General features: G+C 46.5%; 1 long non-coding RNA gene across 1 annotated transcript; it reads right to left on the bottom strand.

The window, feature by feature from the left end:
* Window positions 1-4,892: 4,892 nt before the first annotated feature.
* On the bottom strand, window positions 4,893-17,438 carry LOC106629791 (uncharacterized). The gene is made up of 3 exons (XR_012583128.1): window positions 7,177-17,438; window positions 6,942-7,067; window positions 4,893-6,458 (listed from the first exon to the last, which is right to left on the bottom strand). It is a non-coding gene; the product is annotated as an uncharacterized LOC106629791 (long non-coding RNA).
* Between the last annotated feature and the right edge of the window lie 1,551 nt (window positions 17,439-18,989).

The raw sequence follows: 18,989 nt of genomic DNA, 5'->3' as shown, positions 1-18,989 counted from the left end.
TCTGCGGACACTGTCTAAGAGAAAATCTCTGTATTTCAACACTTCATCATGTTGAGATTTCATGAAATGCCAAAGAAGGCAGCAAAATATTCAGGACATCATTTACTGGAGTTCAGCCTGGCCATTAGTAGGAATTGTGTTTGAACATCATGTAGATATACCACACACACTTTCCTGTCACTGAAAAATTACTGCTTACAATGAATAAGCAATGAGGCTCAAAATTGATTGAAAGCATCTTAAACATGTCAAGTCTTTCATTTTAAATGATCTGTGCTCCAAATACTTCTTCCGCCTTACTGAGGGACAAAAAATTCTTTCATCTTATGATGGTTTAAAATTGTATAAACCAATGTTTTCTGCTGAAAAGATATCATCTATTTTTTTGTATTTTTAGAGGAAAATATTCCTAGACATGCAACACCTCAGAACTAAGTAATTTCAAAGAAACAAATGAAATTAAATTATTCTACAAATACAATTAAATGAAAAGCTGTGTTTTAAATAGGAGCTAAATATTAAACAGAATTTTTGTATCAGGCATTTGAATCATTGCACCAGCTCTTTTGCCCACAAAGAGAAGTATTTAGCATTTCAGTCTTTTCCAAGGTGTTCATGATCTACTATGCTGATGTCTGTGTGTGCCTAGGTGTGTGTGGCAGGGGGGGCATGTGAAGGGGAGTGTGTATGTTTGCTTAACACTTGTGGCAGATTCATGGCTCAGCTCCATCATTTGTTTTAGAAACGTCACAGAGAGTGGATATGAAGTGTAATATCAACAAGAGATCAATTCCCAAATCATCCATTTTATTCTACCTTATAAATCATGTGCTTTGTTGCATATTTTATCAAATATACTTTCAAGCCACATGGAGGAATGAGAACGTGGAGAATCCCTCCAATGTCTTGCAACTTTGATGCAAGTAGATTTTCAAGAAAATCATCATTTCTCTTTTAAATATGTCTGCAACAGGCATGATGGTGGTGCCAACCTGTTGGAGTTTTTGTTGCTGGGAGAAGTTGTACAAAAGAATTGGTTTTTACATTGACCGGTTACTGAATCAAGCGCAGGAATACATTGGAAATTCAGCTGGGTGTTCCTTTTTCCAGCAAACTACTTCTAGAACGAGCTTGTACACTGAAGCGGACTCTTTGGCTCTCTTTTTGTTTCTTTCCTATTTTCTTGCCTTCTTTGCCACTATCTAGACAAATTTGGAACTTTTTTCCCAACTAAAACTGTTTCAATAGTCTGATCATGATCATACATTTTTACAAGGAATTTTTAAAATCTTTCCTCGAGTTAAGAAAGTCAAGGACTTAGGTCTTTTTCTTCCCTTATCAATATTGCAATGAAATTGATAAATAAAGACCAGCACTTTATTTTTGTTTTTAACCCAAGTAGATAATTCCCATATATTAATCCATTTTGTGGACCAATATTTGCCATTCTGATGGAAGTTGTCACTTCTTTACAATAGACATTCTGTGACTATGTTGACAAGACTTTGGGTGAAGATCCTAACTGGTCTTAGATACACATAGTGAGAAATTTGCTCAGCCAATGTCAGTCTTAAGCATGCGTATCAGAAGATCTTTCTATAGCTGGGAATTTTCCCATGAAAGGGATTCAGTTAGGGAAGAGACACTTGTCCCAGAGTTTTACATTCTTCTTGAACACTGCTTAAGGAACTTGGATCCCATGTCCATTTGGATCTCTGTCTGCACAGAACTTTGTCATGCCAGTGGTTGAAATGCATCTTGAAGAGAATTCACTAGCACAAAATGAATGAGAGTGGAAGGGGTCGGTGGGGCTCACCAGGCCCAACCCCCCTGCTTAAACCAGGATACCTAGAGCCTCTTGCCCAGGATTCTGTCTGGGTGTACTTAGAATGTCTTCAAAGATCCAGGCTTCAGAATCTTTCTGGGCAGTCTGTGCCGTGGTACAGTCACCCTCACAGTAAAAAATCATTTGCTGATGTTCAAAGGCAATCGCCTGTATTTCAGTGTGTGCCCACTGCCTCTTTTTCACTCAGCATCACTGAAAAGACACTGGTTCCCTCCCCTTTGCACTATTGCTTCCGGTATGTATGTGTGCTGCCATGTAGAGAATTGTCAAAAACCTCCCTGAAGCCCATGCAGACAATATTCCCTTCATCTACCAGACATGCTGATTCATCAGAGGAGTTTAAAAAGTTGTTCATCATCAAGTTCCCCTGATAAATCCATGCTAACGACATTATTTTGTCGTCCTTCATTGCCGGGCAATGCTTTCCAGAAATAGCTGCTCCATCAACTTCCTGGGGATAAAAATGAGGCTGGCTGGCTTGTACTTTTTCAAGTCCTCCTAGCTGCCTTTTTTGAAGATGGGTGACATTTGCTTTCATCCAGTCTTTGTGCACTTTCCTCAGTCACCATGATCCATCAAACATGATTAAGAATGGCCTCAGAATAACATCTGCTAACAGCCTTGAGACCTGTGGCTCCATCTCAACGGGGCCTGTGGACTTCATGGAATGCATATCAATTCAGCAATCCAAAAGGACAAAGACTAGAGTTCCCTTTTAAGACAAAGCACCCTATCATGGAGCTGAGCAGATTTAGATCTAGGGAAGCTTCCCCTCTGAGAGGATGCAGAAGACATTCTTTTACCTTATCCAGTAATAAAATTGATTGACCACTCACTTGCAATACAAAAAATTAAATTATTTCCAAAATTGTTGCCGCCTAACTAGACAATCATGTACTGGCTGGGTATTTCCCTAACAGATGACAGCACTTACTTGATGTCTCTTATGTGTACAGACTATTAGAATTAGGTCATTTGAGTGGGGATTACTGGTCTTTGAACTTTCTTTCTGATGAATGTGGAATATTTACTGAAGCAAGGACCTGAAGATGAAAACTTCATTTGCCATCAGTGCACTTGAACATCCATGGCTGTAATGCCATTGTTTCTCACCGAGTCAAGAATTTATGACTACAAAGTGGATCAGCTCCAAAAGGAAAGATAAAGGTTGCATAATATTCTCTCTTGGTAAAGATATTTACCTCAAATGACGTGACCAAATTCTAATCACTCACTGGCCTAAAGCTTCAAGGAGGCGGAGATGGACCAGGTTTCCTTCCACTGCCGTTCTCTTTGTCACCTCTGGGTTTAATAGAGGTATGTAGACATTCAAAAAGACAGTTCTGCGGAATTCATAAAATTCAGTCTTAAAAAATAACCCAGACCCTAGACTTCTTTTTCCCATGGAAAATGGCCTCCGTTTGTGGACACACGCCCTGGCTGACTGTGAGGTGCCATGGAAGAAATATGAAAACTTTGCTGGATTTCTCCAAAACTAAAGCTGCCAGCAACTAGGACCCTGCAAGTCCTTAGAGCCCCAAAGGCCTCCTTTCATTTGATACCCAGCCCCTGGGGAAATTATTTCTTCTTCCCATGGAAAATGGTCTCCGTTTACAGCCACTCACCCAGGCTGACAGTATGGTGCCAGGCTAGCACTTGGCAAAATTTCCTGGACTTTTCCAAAGCTAAAGCAGCCAGCAGCTATGACCCTGCAAGTCCTTAGAACCCCAAATGCCTCTTATAAACTGATCCCCAGACCCTGAGGAAATGACTTCTCTTTCCCAGGGAAAATGGCCTCCGTTTGCGGCCACTCACCCTGGCCGACAGGGCAGTGCCAAGCGTGAAATTGCAAACTTTGCTGGATATCTTCAAAACTAAAGCTGCCAGCAACTGGGACCCTGCAAGTCCTTAGAGCCCGAATGGTCACCCTTCATCTGAGACCCAGACTCTTGGGAAATGACTTTTTTTTCCCATGGAAAATGGCCTTCATTTGTGGACACTCACAATGGCCAACAGGACAAGGCCAAGCTCGAAATTGCAAACTTTGCTGGATTTCTTCAAAGCTAAAACTGTCAGTAACTGGGACCCTGCAAGTCCTTAGACCCCAAAAGGCCACCTTTCATCTGAGACCCAGATCCTGGGGAAATGACTTCTCTTTCCCATGGAAAATGGCATCTGTTTACAGCCACACGCCCCGGGTCTCTGGAGGGTGCATAGCCTGAAATTGGCAAACTTTGCTGGATTTCTCCAAAACTAAAGCTGCCAGCAATTAGGACCCTGCAAGTCCTTTCAGCCTCAAAGGCTACCTTTCATCTGAGATCCAGACCCTGGGGAAATGACTTCGTTTTCCCATGGAAATTGGTCTCGGCTTGCGGCCACTCGCACTGGCAGAGAATGCAGTGTAGGAGTAATTTTCATGCATAAACCTGCCATGCTCAAAATTTCAGAGACTGTCATTCTTAGCTTTCTCTGACTGCTGAAATGCATTTGAAAGGATGTCATCATTTGGATTTCCCACTCTTTTCAGAAAGATGCAAAAATAGAGGACATGGCATCCTGGATCCTCAGCATTGCTTTGCACCTTGTTTCTGTAGTTGCTGCCACTGTGCTAAGTGATGTGGTTAGTCACCGGTGAATGATGAGGAGGGGGCTAAAACCTGAACCAAACCATCCCTGAAAAGACACATCAGGTGGCACCATGGAAAATCAATCAGAAACTGGTGTGGGATTCTATTAAAAGATGGAAATTTTTGGAGGAAACAAAATCATTCTATGTTTTTCAAACCCTTTTACATACAGGTAAAACCATATAAAAGGAAGACCTTGTAAAAAATAGTTCAGGCATTGCTATTCTAACTAAGCTGGCCTTTTAAATTCTCATAAGAAAATAATTATAAGAATGATAATTATTTGCATAACAATCTATTTTTCCAAGAAAACACTTTGCACTTGCAAAGTTAAGACATCTATCCCGTGAGAATCTGTGGTGGTGTTCACAGGGGTCCCAGGATGAGAGAAGAGATGAGAATGTAGACTCCATGTTTCACAAGGCTTGATTTATTTTATTATATATATTATATTAAAACTATACTAAAAGAATAGAAGAAAGGATTTCATCAGAAGATTTGCAAGGAAAGAATAGAATGATAATAAAATCTTGTGTCTGACCGAGACAGTCCTATACAGCTGGACTGTGATTGGCCATTAATTAGAAACCACCACATGAGACCAATCAAAGATGTACCTGTTGCATTCCACAGCAGCAGATAATCATTGTTTACATTTTGTTCCTGAGGCCTCTCGGCTTCTCAGGAGAAAAAATCCTGAGGAAAGGATTTTTCATAAAACATGTCTATGACAAGAATCCATGAAGAAAGAATGCAAACACATCTAGAAAGAAAAAAGTTCAGCAGACATGTACACTAGCCTTTACCAACCAATGAACTGAATTTCATTGTGTTGCTGGCCAACTAAATTCAAACATGATGCCTTCTGATACCATATAAAAATGAGCTTTGTGCAATAAACACTGGGCTATTCTGCACAAAGAAACAGGTGTCTTGTCTGTATCAATTGCAACAAAACCCTTGAGATTTTTGGCTTTGATTCTAGTTCTAGGGATGCAATAAGCCTTGCTGCAATGATAGGTGTTCATTCTCACAAAGGGACCAACACACCAGACTGGAGAGCTCAGAGATGTGTTGGTGCCTTTTCTGCCCAGGGAAGGTAAAGGCCAGGACCTTTCTGGCCCCACACCTTTTTTGTGGGAGCAGTCCCTTGATGTGTTCAAATTTTGATGCCTTCCCTTCCTGGGGGAGGAATATACCCAGGCCCAGGGTTGGTGGGAAGATTTTGGGCTGAGGGAAGGTAAAGGCCACTGACAGATTTCTGCAGTGCTCCACAGTCTCCACAGTGCTCTCAGGATCCTCATCAGGGCTCCCAGTGCCTCTTCCATTGCTCCCTGTCTCCTGCACTGCTCTCCAGTTCTCCTCCTTCCAGTGTTCCCCAGTCTCTCCATTTGGATGGTGGCAATTCACTGGGCAGTGACATCCCAGCAGGCATCAATGGTCCCATGGGTGATCATTGCTCTCCAGGCACCTCTCCCTCTTGGTTCCATATCACCTGTACCAGGAAATGCACTCTGGAGCTCTCCCTGATGTCTGGATTCTCCTCCTGTCATGTACCAGGGGAAGGTGGGGGGCCTAGGGGCTGGCACAGGTCCCCATGAGAACCAGGGCTTGAGAAGGAGCCTCACCTACCTCTTCCTCCTGAAGAGCAGGTACCTGCAAACATGGCACCCACCTTGGGCTATTCTGCTGCTCAGTCCCACCCTGAGCAGGAGGTAAAGAGGCAAAGCCTCTTTGTCACCCTCCTGAAGAGCCTATGTCGTCCCATGAGGCCCCCCTCCCTGTCCCATCCCCCGTGGTCCCAGCCATTTCACAGCTTCATCACCAGGCCTAGACCACTCAGTCCAGGTGGGAACAGAGGTATTTATTTTGTATCCACAGGTGGACCTCAGCAGGTGAGCAGCCTCCCAGCCCCATCATCAGCAGCCTCTGCTGCAGACACAGCTCCAGCCCCAGCCCTTCATGCGCTGGAACAGCACCTGGAGCTGAGGTGAGAGGGAGAGAGAGAAAGAGAGGCATCTGATCAAACAGGCAAGCAGAAGGCAGAGAATTTCTGTAGGATTGGCTCAGGCCACCTGAGATCAGATCATGTTAAGGTGTCCATGGAGATGCCTCTGATTTCCCGGCCCGTGGGAAGGTCCCTGATGCACCCCCTGGGGCAGCTGAGGCAAAGCCAGGTTGGCCTGAGACCTTGGGTGTCCCATACAGGTGTCCCCACTCAAGACAAGGTGTTGTGGGGTAGGACTCTGCCAGGGAAGGACATGCTCTCAGATTTGGGAAGGGGACAGCCTGCCATCAAGGTCCCTCTGTCTTCAGCTAGGACTTTCTGTCCTGCATGAGAAGCCAATGTTGGGTGTCCAGGTAGGTGCCAGGGCAGTCCAGCCCACAGGCAGCCTCCAGATCCCACTTCTGTCCCCCGGGGCTGCTTCAGCAGAGGAATATGGGAAAATCCATTCCTGTGGAGTTACCTGCAGAACTGCCTCTGCTGCTCCTGCCGCCGCCGGTTGTTCTCAGCCAAAAACATGAAGATGTTCCTCCGTGTCTGATGTGGCTCCAGCCCATGGAGCACCTGGATGGCTCGTGGGGAAAGGTGTCTGCAACAACAGGGAATCACCATTGCAGAGCTGCCAGCTGCCTCTCCCCTTACCCCACCCTGTGCCCACACAGTCCCACATCCACCCACCTGGTCCCACATTCACCTACCTGGTCCCAGGCTGGAATCTCTCTGCCATTTTCTCTGTGGGGAGGGGGGTTCCAGCTGTCCCCCACTTCCCAGCGACCCCCTTTCTTGGGGGCTGGGATGGACGATGTGGAGCCCAAGCACCTCCAACGCCAAATATCTGCCAAGGAGGGGACACTCTCAGCAAACCGGAGATGCCACTTCTCAGGGGGCCCCTGAATATGTGGGAGCCAGGAGACTTGGTACCCCACCATGACAGATGGCTGCTTTTGCACTGCAGAGTTCTCCCTTGGGGGACATATAGGCAAATCCCTGCCCTGCACCTGGGTGACCCCCAACTGCACCCCTGGGATGCCCATCTCTTTGAGTCCTAAGAATCCCCTTGAAGCCCCAGAACATCCTAACCCCATGTGAGACTCCTTTCTTAATCTGGGTCCCCAGGGACTCCTATCACCTAGGTCCTAGGAGTCCCCCCCAGTCCCCAGGGACTACCCCCAAACTAGCCCAGGAGTGCCCAAAAGCCCCCTGGAACACCCTAAGCCCTCAAGAAACATCCAGCCCCTCTCCAATGGACCTGTCCCATGCCTCATTAGTCCTTTGTGGTCCCTCCTGACCTCCCAGTTCCACCCTCTGTGCCCCTGTCCCAGAGGGGTTCTATGTCCAGCCAGAGTGACCTCACACAGAGGGTCTCTGCCCCTACCTGCGGCATCTGTTGGTCCTCCCCAGCAGCCCAGGCTTCCCATGCTGCCCATTCCACCTTCTGTTCTCTCCAGTGGGAATTCCCATGCTCCCATCCTGCATATAGCTGCCAGACCTCCTGGAGGTGTCAGGCATGATTAGTCTCAGCTTTTGAGGGGCTTCCTTCAGGTCTCATCCATTTGGCACATACCTGCAGTGCTCTCTGGCAGTTCTCAGAAGCCAGGAGTGTGATGTCACGCCTGGTTGAAGGAGATAACTCCTGCCTACCTGCCTCTCTCATCCTCGGAGAGCTGGCTAGGCATGGGGTGAGCACACTGCAGAAATACCAGCAGTCATCAGCATGAGCATGGGACAGATAGGGAACCTGTTTCCCTTGGGACCAAAACTCCACAGGTGTTCAGGAGAAGTCGGGAGCTAGGGCTGTTCCCATGGACCTTCCTGAGTTGCTACACAGTCCAAGTGTCTGAGGGGGATTTAACCCAGTGTGCAAGGATCCCTCCAAACCATTCCCACAAGAGTTTCACCTGGCAGATGGCTTTGACCTTAGCTCTTGCTGTCTTGTGCCTGGCCTCTGGTATGGCAGCACAAGGAGGGAAAACTTTCCAGGATGCTCTTGTTCCCCTGAGAAAGGAGGAAACTCTTGGGAGCAGTCTGTAAGGTTTTACAGTCACAGATGTGATCACCCCATGTGTGACAGAGCAGCAGGAACCCATTCCATACCTGTTCTGGCACTGTGCTTCTCTGCAGCCTTTGTATGTTGGGTGGAAACAGCATCAGACACAACAAGCTGAAACCTGGAATCACAGAATGACAATATCCGGAACTGGAAGGAATCCACAAGAATAAGTGAGGCCAACTCCAGAAGCGAATGATGCCACAGGCTTGAGGAATGGCAGACCCCACACTCTGTAGGCAATGAAGGAACCAGAAAATCAACAAGGAAATGCACTCACCTGGGGAACATGTGGGCCTGTGCAGCCTGCACACCCTGAGCAGTGGTCATTCCATTGTTGACACCAGAACCTGGCATACTTAGCCTCTGCAGAGTGACAGGGAGCTGTCAGGAGATTTCCATGATGAAAGCAGACCAGTCTCCTGCTCCTATAGGAGCCACTTCTCCAAACTCCTCTTCCCAAATCTCATTCATGAACATCATGGAATCAAAGAACCAATAAGAAGAACCCTTGGAGGCCAACAAGTCCAACAGTGGCCACATGCACATGTCTCTTAAATCCCTTCAGGGATAATGAGTCCACCATTGCCCTGGGCAGCCTGTTACATGAAGAAATTTTCCCTAAAATCCCACCTAAACCTCTCCTGGTGCAATTTGTCTTCTGTTATCTGGGAGAACAGGCTGACCCCACTTGGCCTCACTCTCCTTTCATGCAGATGCAGAGAGCAAAAAAGGTCCCCCCTGAGCCTCCTTTTCTTCAGGCTCAGCCCCCACAGCTGCTCCTCATGAGACTTGTGCTTCAGACTCTTTCCCAGCCTCTCTGCCCTTCTCTGGGCACTCTCCAGCACTTCAATGCCCCCAGATTCCAGCTCACCGTGAGCAGCAGAGCCACCCAGGTGTCCTGACTCTCCAGTCCTGCAATGCAGCTGCAGTGGAATTGCATGCACAGGACATTGTCCTGGCAGGACAGGATGCCAATATTCTCAAAGGCAAATGCAGGGTGCTGCCTGTCCCTCAGCTGGAAGGAGTACAAGAGAATGGTCTCCTCCACACAGCCCCTCACCAAGTCGGGTGGGAGGGAATTGGTCTGGGACAGCCACCAGTAATCCAGTGGCATGATCACGATGTCACCTGCAAAGAGGAGAGTATTGTCACTACCAAGATGAGCAAATTTTCACGTGAGATTAATGGCAAAATGTCAGAAAGACAGGTTTAGTTTGGGGGCAACTCAAGCTGTCCTCCAACTTTGGAGCCAATTCCCCCCTGCCATATAGAGCAGAGTGCACGCAGTCCCGCCAAATGTGGAGCTAGATCCCTTCTCACCAGGGATCATCACTGTTGGGAACACCAGCTCCTGTAGACAGGACATGTCCATGTCCAGCTGGAACACGGGTCTTCGAACCACATACACCTCTTCTGTGCTGTTGATTTGTTCAGGGACCACAGCAAAGGTCCCAAGACCTGGGACAAGGACACCCTGCCCAGGAAGAAAACAAAACAGTTGAGATAGCTGTCACATCCCAGACCCTTGAATCCAGGGGTTAAACTCAAGGTTCCTTTACTCTTGCTGGTGCAAAGGAGGGGAACCCCATCAGCTATTCTCAATAGGTTAAAAATCACACAAAAGGCAAACATACAGAAAACTAAGGCAATTTTGGCAACGGAATAAAAACACTAACAAATTCAACATAAAACCACTTATCAATCATCCCATTACTTAGCATTTACTCAAAAAGTTTCCATGAAAAGAGGAATAGAAGGAGAGACAGAAAAGGTACAGCAAAACACACACATATAGCTACCAGCTCCTGGGTTCCCCCAGAGTCCCAGACAAGGCACAGTTCACATGCTGGCTACCTTGTGGTCAGTCTGTTTTAAGTCCTTGGTGGGACTGCTGATAGGTGCTATGATTGACAGCCCAGCTGGGGGCTGGGGGCAGGACAGGGCTCTGCTTCACTATGCAAAGCCTGGCCTGCCCCTCCCACCAGACACAGACCCTGGCATTACAAGTGCAAGATGTCTCGAGACGTTGTTCTAATCCAGACTCTGACAAAAGGAAATGTGAAAACTGTGGGAAAAACCTATGTTCTTCATTTTTTTACTTTCCCTCTTCAAAATATTCACAAAAATTCCTTGGCTAAAGAACGACCCAAGCTGTTCCAACCTAGGGAAAGATTCCCAGGGATGATCATTGGCACAGACCAGCAGGAGCCTCCTGTATCTCTCTGCTAGGTCTCTCCACCCCTGGACGATCAGGGCCCACTAAGATGAGTTCTCTGGGGTGGTGCTTGGGGAGGGGGACCACAGGGGTCCAAGACACCAGCCAACCTTGTCCAGCTTCATCTGTCCTAGGATGTAGGCAGACACGACATCCCAGATGGCCACCACCTCTGGAAAATACCAGAACGAGGCGTCAAGTTGCACTCGTGGCATTTTGAGGAGCTCTGTGGAGTGATAGATGGGGCTGACAAAGAACCTGGACTGGACTGTGCCCCTGGTTCTACTCCCCAAAGGAGCTGGGTTCTCTCTACTCCCCAGGCAGGACTGGGGAAGAACTGGGGATGTGAAAAGTCCTCAGAACCAGGGCTGTGATCATCTAACCCCCAAAAGGAGATGGCAACCCAAGATCCAACTGGCTCCTGAGAGCCCAGTAGGAGCTGTCAGACCTCCAATAAGAGCTAGAACCTCAAGAGCTCCCACAGCTCAGAAGCTAGCCCTGGTAAAGGGGACATGCTGTGCCCATGGGACCCTCAGAGCAGCCCCAGCCCTGTCCAACCCTCCTTTTCTGCCCCCTGAGGCTTTCCAAAACCCTTACCTTTGGTGGAGAGACGCAGAAGTGTGGGGAACAAGTAACTCTGCTTCTTGCTGATGCTTATGGTGGAGCACCTCTCCATCTCCGATCAGCCCCTGCCCTGCCTGTCCCTGAGGGCCCTCCCATTAAAGCTCCCACACCCACCAAAACAGCCCCCCAACCCTGCTTGAGGCTACAGGCAGTGCCCAGCAGCCTCTCCTTGTCACCATGGGGGGGTGCCTCCTTGTGATGTCACTGGTAGACTGGGGAGGTGCATTGTGATGTCAGCAGAAAGATGGCACTTTGGAGATGGGGGAGGGGGGTTGTGGCAGGAAGAGCTCATCCTGGCCCACCTCAAGTGTTGCCAGGTGTCAAGAGGTGCCACTGCTGCTGAGCTGGGCTGCCTTCCTAGAGAAAATCATAGCTAATAACCAAAATAAACATATAAAAATAGAAATTAATAAGTAATATCTATTTAAAAATTATGAGGAATCTGTTTTCTGGGATTTTGTCTGGGGGTTTTTTGCTATGAAATATGACAGATTAAGGTTTTTATCCCAGCTCAAATATTTCCAGGGATCCTCTAGGAAGTGGCACCTCTGGTTTGCTGAGGATGTTTCTGTTGCTATTGAGTTAGGGATGGCTGATATAAAGCAACATTTGACTCCATGCTCTGAAGGCAGAAGAGCAAATTTTATTAGAACGTTGTGGTATTCACATTGCCTGAACAGAGAGAGACATAATTCTCTCCAGGATTTTTCCTGGGGAAGGCAGTGAGAAGCTCAGAGAAGAGAAAACAATTTTTATCTCTATTCACTGCTCCTGTTTGGCACATGTGGAATGTGTTATGGAGATTGTTTACCAAAGGTGATGGTTGATTGGATTGATTGGCCAGTTGGGTGAAAGCTGTGTTGTGGCTATCTCCAGGCAGTCATGGGGTTTTCTTGAGTAGCTCTTTAGTATAGTTATAGTATCATATCAATGTAATATAGAATAGCTTACAGCATTTCTTCAGCCTTCTAAAATCATGGAGTCAGAGCACATTATTCCTGCGTGGGGGGCTGCCCTGCATCAATGGAACTTCACATTTTTATAGGCAAAACCGTTCACCCAGAACTTCTGAGTTTTTACATTGCCCGAGAGACACAATGCATCCCCATACACCATTAGATCTTGGATTCAAGATAGGGATACAGCAATTAATAAATTTATTTTTAGGGCAATCTACGGGAGATATCAGGAGGAAACTTCAGAAGTTCCAGGGACCAGAGGGAAGGAATTTGGAGGCCTTGCTAGATGAGGCATGGAGGGTTTTCAGCAATTGAGAAGAAGGGTATAAGCAAGGGATGAGAAAGTTAATGGCAGTAGTAAAAGAGGAAGGCAAAGGAAGGTGGAGACAAGGACCACCTAGACAAGGACAACCCCGGCTGGGCAAAGATCAGTGTGCAAATTGCAGAAAATTTGGACACTGGAAAAACGAGTGCCCTGAACTAAAAAGAAATGGAAAAGGGGACCAGGGAATGGAGGTGGTGGTTGCTTGTACAAAAAGCAACTCCAGGGGACCTTACCCCAGGGGATTCACTGGTTATAAAAATGAAATGGGGGAAGGAGGAAAAAGAGGTGGAACTTATAGTTCCACAGGGGCAACATTTTCAGTTTTAAATAAAACTTTGGTGCCTGTGAGGAATGAATATGTTTGGGTAAGGGGAGCAACTGGCCTATCTGAAATAGCATATTTTTGCAAGTCACTCAAATACAAATATGGAAAAACAGTGAGGCATCCATAAATTCTTATACATGCCCAATTCCCCAGATTCGCTCCTAGGGAGAGATTTATTGGAGAAGTTGGAGGCAACTATTTTGTTTAAAAATGGAGAGGTTACTCTGGAAGTTAATGAGCAAAAATATGTAGAAGTGCTGAGTTTAATATTGACAGCCATTAAAGCTAAAGAAGAAATTAGTGGGGAGATCCTGAATCAAGTGCTTCTGGGAGTATGGGCCTCCGATGTACCAGGGAGGGTGAAAAATGCACCACCAATATAAATTAAACTTAAGGGAGAAAAACAACAGGTTAGAATGAAACAGTATCCTTTGAGGAAAGAAGATAGAGAAGGAATTAGCCCGATAATTGAAATTTTTTTGCTGGGGTTATTGAAGGAGTGCCAGTCTGACTGCAACACTCCTATCCTGCCTGTCCGCAAACCTATGCATCATACCGGGGCGTACAGGACTTATGGGCTGTTAACAAGATAACTGAGGATCTCTACCCTGTGGTGGCCAACCTGTACACCTTGTTAACGTGTTTAACGCCAGAGCTAACTTGGTTTACTGCTTTAGACTTGAAGGATGGCTTCTTTTGCCTTCCTCTCCATGAAGCCAGCCAGAGAATTTCTGCATTTGAGTGGCAAAATTCCAAAAGTGGATGAAAAACTCAGCTCACATGGACAGTCCTACCCCAAGGACAAAAGAACTTGCGCACCCTGTTTGGATAACAACTTGCGAAGGATTTGGAATCCTGGGTATTGGAATATGAATCCCAATATAACCAGTTAGATGGTGCCTAGGCCAGTTCTGACCTTCGCTGCTGGGCCACAGGCAGCTCTGCGGTGTTTTACCTCAAAGATACCTTGGCTGGCGGCAGAGTGCAGCAGGGCACAAGACAGGACTCCGTTCTCCTCAGGGGAGAGCTTCTGGCGATGGTGAAGAAAAGAAGGGAGCGGATTCTGCTAGAAGGTAGCCAGATGTTTATTCCATGAGCACAGATATGTCTGCACTGGGCTACTGCTGATAACAGAATGGGGCCGCATGGTCTCATTCACATTTTAAGCTCAGGACAGGGGAAGGGGAGGGGACAGGTGAGTCACCAACCAGGTGAAGGGGCAGGGTCTCCAGGTACTAGGGTCACCTATCACACGACGCCTTGCTGGTATGTTAGCCTGATTGACAGGGCACACTCAGCGAGGGGCGAGGGGGAAGGGAGAAGGTAAAACAGGATATTGCAACACACCACAACATCTCCCCCTAGTTTTGTTTAAAAAGAAGAGGACTGTGTTTATGGTGCAGAATGATTCTACTGAGGCTTCTAGGTCATCCACTGGAGCACTGAGGGCTTCCAAATGGTAGACCTCAGGAGGGGGAGATGAGCTTGAGATTAACTTGAGAACCATGCGTCTGATTACTCCAAAAACAATGCTAAAAACTACAATAACTACAACTAAAATAAACAGCACTAAAATTACAGTTTTCAGAATAGATCCCAACCAGCCCGAGAGTCCCCAGCCATTGAAAAGTCCATTCAGCTCGTTGTCAGTTTCTCTGTTGATGTCTGAGAACCTTTATCGAGGTAGTCCATATGTGGTTTGGGCTGCGGTACTATGTAGGAGATTGCAGGTGGGATGATCACGAGTAGGACGAGAAGCAGGCTCGGTCTTATGACGTCTCGAGGCTACACACGAACAGTGGGATCTAAACTGGTACAAAAACTTGAGACAAACATATATTACAAACTATTCCAGATAGGAGGCTTAAATGGAATTTCCTCCAGAGAACGTGCGCGGCGTTTTCTTCTCCAGGCAGCGTGAGCAACCTGGGGTGCTTCTGCAGATTTCTCTGAGACTTTGGGAACATAGGGCTTTACCCATTTGGAAGGAACCCACCTTAAACCAGAGGGGGTGGACACACAGGCGTATCCACGTCCCCAAGTAACCAATTTGTAAGGTCCCACCATTTTCCAAGTCTCAGGGTCTTTTACTAAAACTGGAGGTTTTTCTTTCATCAACCTGTGACTGTTCCCCCCAAAGTGGCGTAGGATGGGTGGGTTCAGGCTGTCAAAAGAACAATTCAGAAAATTGATTGTGAATAGTGCCCTGGATAACCGGATGTGGGGAGGTTCTACCTTCAGAACCTGTTGTTGCTGGTCCAGGACCCTTTTAATATCACGGTGAGTTCTTTCTACAATGGCTTGACCTGTAGGGGAGTAGGGGATGCCAGTTTTGTGCTCTACTCCCCATTGCTGCAGGAAGCTCTTGAATTCCTTGGATTTATAAGCAGGCCCATTATCAGTTTTCAGCTCCTTGGGGATGCCCATGAAAGAAAAAGCCTGTAAGAGGTGCTTAATAGCATCAATAGATGACTCTCCTGTGTGGGCAGAAGCATAGACCGCTCCAGAAAAGGTATCTACACTAACATGAACATATTTCTGCCGTCCAAAAGCCTGTATGTGTGTTACATCTGTTTGCCACAGTTCACAACTGTTCAGTCCCCTTGGGTTTGCTCCCGTACTCACTGTAGGGAGTGCATGTTGTTGGCAATTTGGGCACATGGCCACAATAGCTTTGGCCTGTTCTCGAGTGATGTTAAACTGGCGAACCAGGCCAGGTGCATTTTGGTGGAAAAGCTGGTGGCTGATTTTTGCCTGTTCAAAAACATTTGGGAGAGTGGCCATCACTGCAGGCGCAGCAAGAGCATCTGCCCTTCTGTTGCCTTCAGCGATAAACCCTGGCAAGTCAGTGTGTGACCTGACATGCATCACATAAAAGGGTTGCTCTCGGTGAGTGACTAACTTTACCAGTTTTGAGAGCAATTCAAAAAGTGCAATGTTAGATACATCTTGCAGTATTGCTTGATCTGCTCTGGATACTACTCCTGCCACGTATGCAGAGTCTGTAATCAGATTAAATGGTTCTGAGAACCTTTCAAAAGCCCTAACAACCGCAGCCAATTCAGCAACCTGAGGTGAACCTTCCACCTCAGCAATGTCCGTCTCCCACTGCTGGGTTTGAGGATCTTTCCAAGTCATAACAGACTTGTGGGACCTCCCGGACGCATCTGTAAAGACAGTTAGAGCCCTTTTTAAAGGTCTCCTACTTAGAGCAGTTCTTAATTTTAAAGTAAATTGAACATCTTGTTCAAACAATTTGCAAGCGGGCCGTGCTACCGAAAATTGTCCTGAGTAGGAATCCAGAGCAAACTGCAACACTTTATTTTCTTGAAACAATTGTTCCAGTATTTTCATAGTATTTTGACCTGATTTTAACTCAACTGGAATGTGAATGCACTTAAAATCACATCCTGCTAACTCCCTGATCCGGGTCCTTGCTTTCCGGATCAGTTCTGCTACCAGCTCCTGAGGCTTTGTCAGTCTCTTGGACCTTTTGTGACTGAGGAAAACCCATTCTATGATCAAGAGAGAGTCCCTCTGGTCCCGGTCCTTTTTTGGTGTGTCCTTTGCCTTAGGTGTTTGTTTTTCCTCCCACTGGAAAATAATTCCATGGAGGTGTGGCAACTTACCTAGGATGATAAATTTGAATGGCAGATCAGGCCGGCATCGGTGGGCCTGTCTTGTGGACATTGCAATCTGAACCTTTTCTAGAGCTTTCCGTGCCTCTGGGGTAATAGACCTAGGAGCACCTGGGTCCTCTCCCCCTTTCAGTAAATTGAAAAGAGGGGCAAGGTCTTCATTAGTCAGACCAAGCCATGGTCTTACCCAATTCAAAGACCCACACAACTTGTGGACATCCGCAAGGGTCTTGATCCTTGGATTGATTTCTAGTTTTTGAGGAACAATGGTCCTATTTCCAATTTCTAAGCCCAAATACTTCCAAGGTGGCATCTTTTGAATTTTCTGTTCCTGGAGCTCGAACCCTGCAACAATCAATGCATCGATCGTTAGGTCAAGCGCATGTGTGAGTAAATCATCATTGGGGGCACACACAAGGATATCATCCATATAATGGTAGATGATGGCCTTCTCTGCGGCTGCACGAACTGGGGAAAGCAGGGAAGAGACATACCACTGGCAGATAGCTGGAGATACCTTTAGGCCCTGAGGAAGAACGGTCCAATGGTACCTTTTCATAGGAGCTTCTGAATTGATAGAAGGGACAGAGAATGCCAAACGCGGTGCATCATCAGGGTGTAATGGGATTTGGAAAAAACAATCTTTAATATCAATAACAGCTAATTTCCAATCTTGAGGAAGCATTGTTGGGGACGGCATACCAGGCTGGGGAGAACCCATATCTTCAATTACATTATTAATTTGTCGGAGGTCACAGAGGAGTCTCCACCTCTTTTTGTCAGCTTTTTGGATGACAAACACTGGAGAGTTCCATGGGGACACGGTCTCCACAATGTGGCCCTTTTTTAGTTGCTCTTCTACTAGTTCCTCAAGCACCTTTATTTTTTGTTTACTGAGTGGCCACTGTTTCACATCAACTGGTTCGTCTGTTTTCCACTTAAGTTTTTGGATGGGGCGCTGTTGTTTAATGACTGCTGCACAAAAATGCTGTGGAGAGTCTGGAATATTAATTGTGACACCCCACTGGGCCATTAAATCTCTCCCTAACAAAGGTTCTGAATAATCTAACACAAATGGACGGATATTTGCCAATTGTCCGTTTGGACCCTCGAATTGAATAATGCTTTTGGATTGCCTTGCCAATTGCAGACCTCCTACACCTCGAAGGTGACCAGCAACATTTTGTAAAGGCCAGTGTGCTGGCCAGTCTTGTACTGGAATCACTGTGCAGTCTGCACCTGTGTCTACAAGCATCTCAATGCGTTTAGACTCCCCACCCCCACTGACATTGCACCACAATTTGGGTTTATCTGTCCCAATAACTTGGACCCGGGCGACTGTGGGCCCTTGTTTATCGACATTTTCAGGTAAAGATGGCACAGGGATAGCTTGAGCAACAATTTGTCCCTTGGGAAGAAACAGGGGTGAGTGGAAACAGTGCAGGCTGAGAACAAATTGCTTGGGATCTGATGTTGTTATTCCCGGAGCAATTTCGATCTCTTGTGGTGTGTTTTTGTCCCCAGTGATGATGTACTTACAACGAATTTGGTTCCAAATACCCTTCTGTTCAGGATTTACAGAAACAAAATGCCAGTCAGTGTCCTTCAGGTGGAGTGACTCTGTCAGCTGCAACCTGTAAGGCTCATTGACAGAAGATGCAGTTAATACAGAATTACTTAAATCATAACAAAGGTTATTTTGTTTCACTTTCAACAGTGGACTAGCAGACTTGGTCTTTGAAACACCTGCTTCACTTACACAAATGTTAATATTATCGCGCGCTTGATTTGTTTTGCTACCCTTATTCTCTTGGCCTGCTCCTTTTATGTCTGCACGCCTGGCAGGCTGGCGCTTTATTCTTCGTTTTTTTGTTGTTGACCCCCAGGGAGGGCTTGCAGTTCTCCTCCCCTGCTATTTTTAAATTCATCAAATTCCCTTTTCAGGGGGCACTGGTTACTCCAGTGCCCTAGCTTATTACAAAGCAGGCATGGTTTAGTGGGCTCAACCATTGCCGGTCTCCGCTGCTGCCCAGGGTACTGCTGTGCTAAGGGAGAAGGTGCAGGGCTGGCAACAGCAACACGCTGAGGTGGTCTTGGCAGCAGCCTTGGTCTGGAGTCTTCAGCAACACTCATCAGAGGCACTTTCCTGTTACAGACTAGAAGCATATCTTTTAATGTAGGGGAAGGTTCCATAGGAAGGCTCAGGATTGCTGCTCGACACTGTTCATTTGCATTTGTAAACGCTATTTCTTCTAAAATTGCTTCCCTTGCATTTTCCTTTTTAACTTGTATTTCAATGGCTCTAGTTAGCCTTTCTACAAATTTCACAAAAGGCTCTGATGGTAGTTGTTTGATTTTACTATAGGGCTCAAAAG

The sequence above is a fragment of the Zonotrichia albicollis genome, chromosome 18 (genome assembly GCF_047830755.1).
Source record: "Zonotrichia albicollis isolate bZonAlb1 chromosome 18, bZonAlb1.hap1, whole genome shotgun sequence".
Taxonomy (NCBI): Eukaryota; Metazoa; Chordata; class Aves; order Passeriformes; family Passerellidae; genus Zonotrichia; species Zonotrichia albicollis.
The sequence above is the reverse complement of the archived record's forward strand: the minus strand, read 5'-3'. Positions and strand labels throughout refer to the sequence as shown.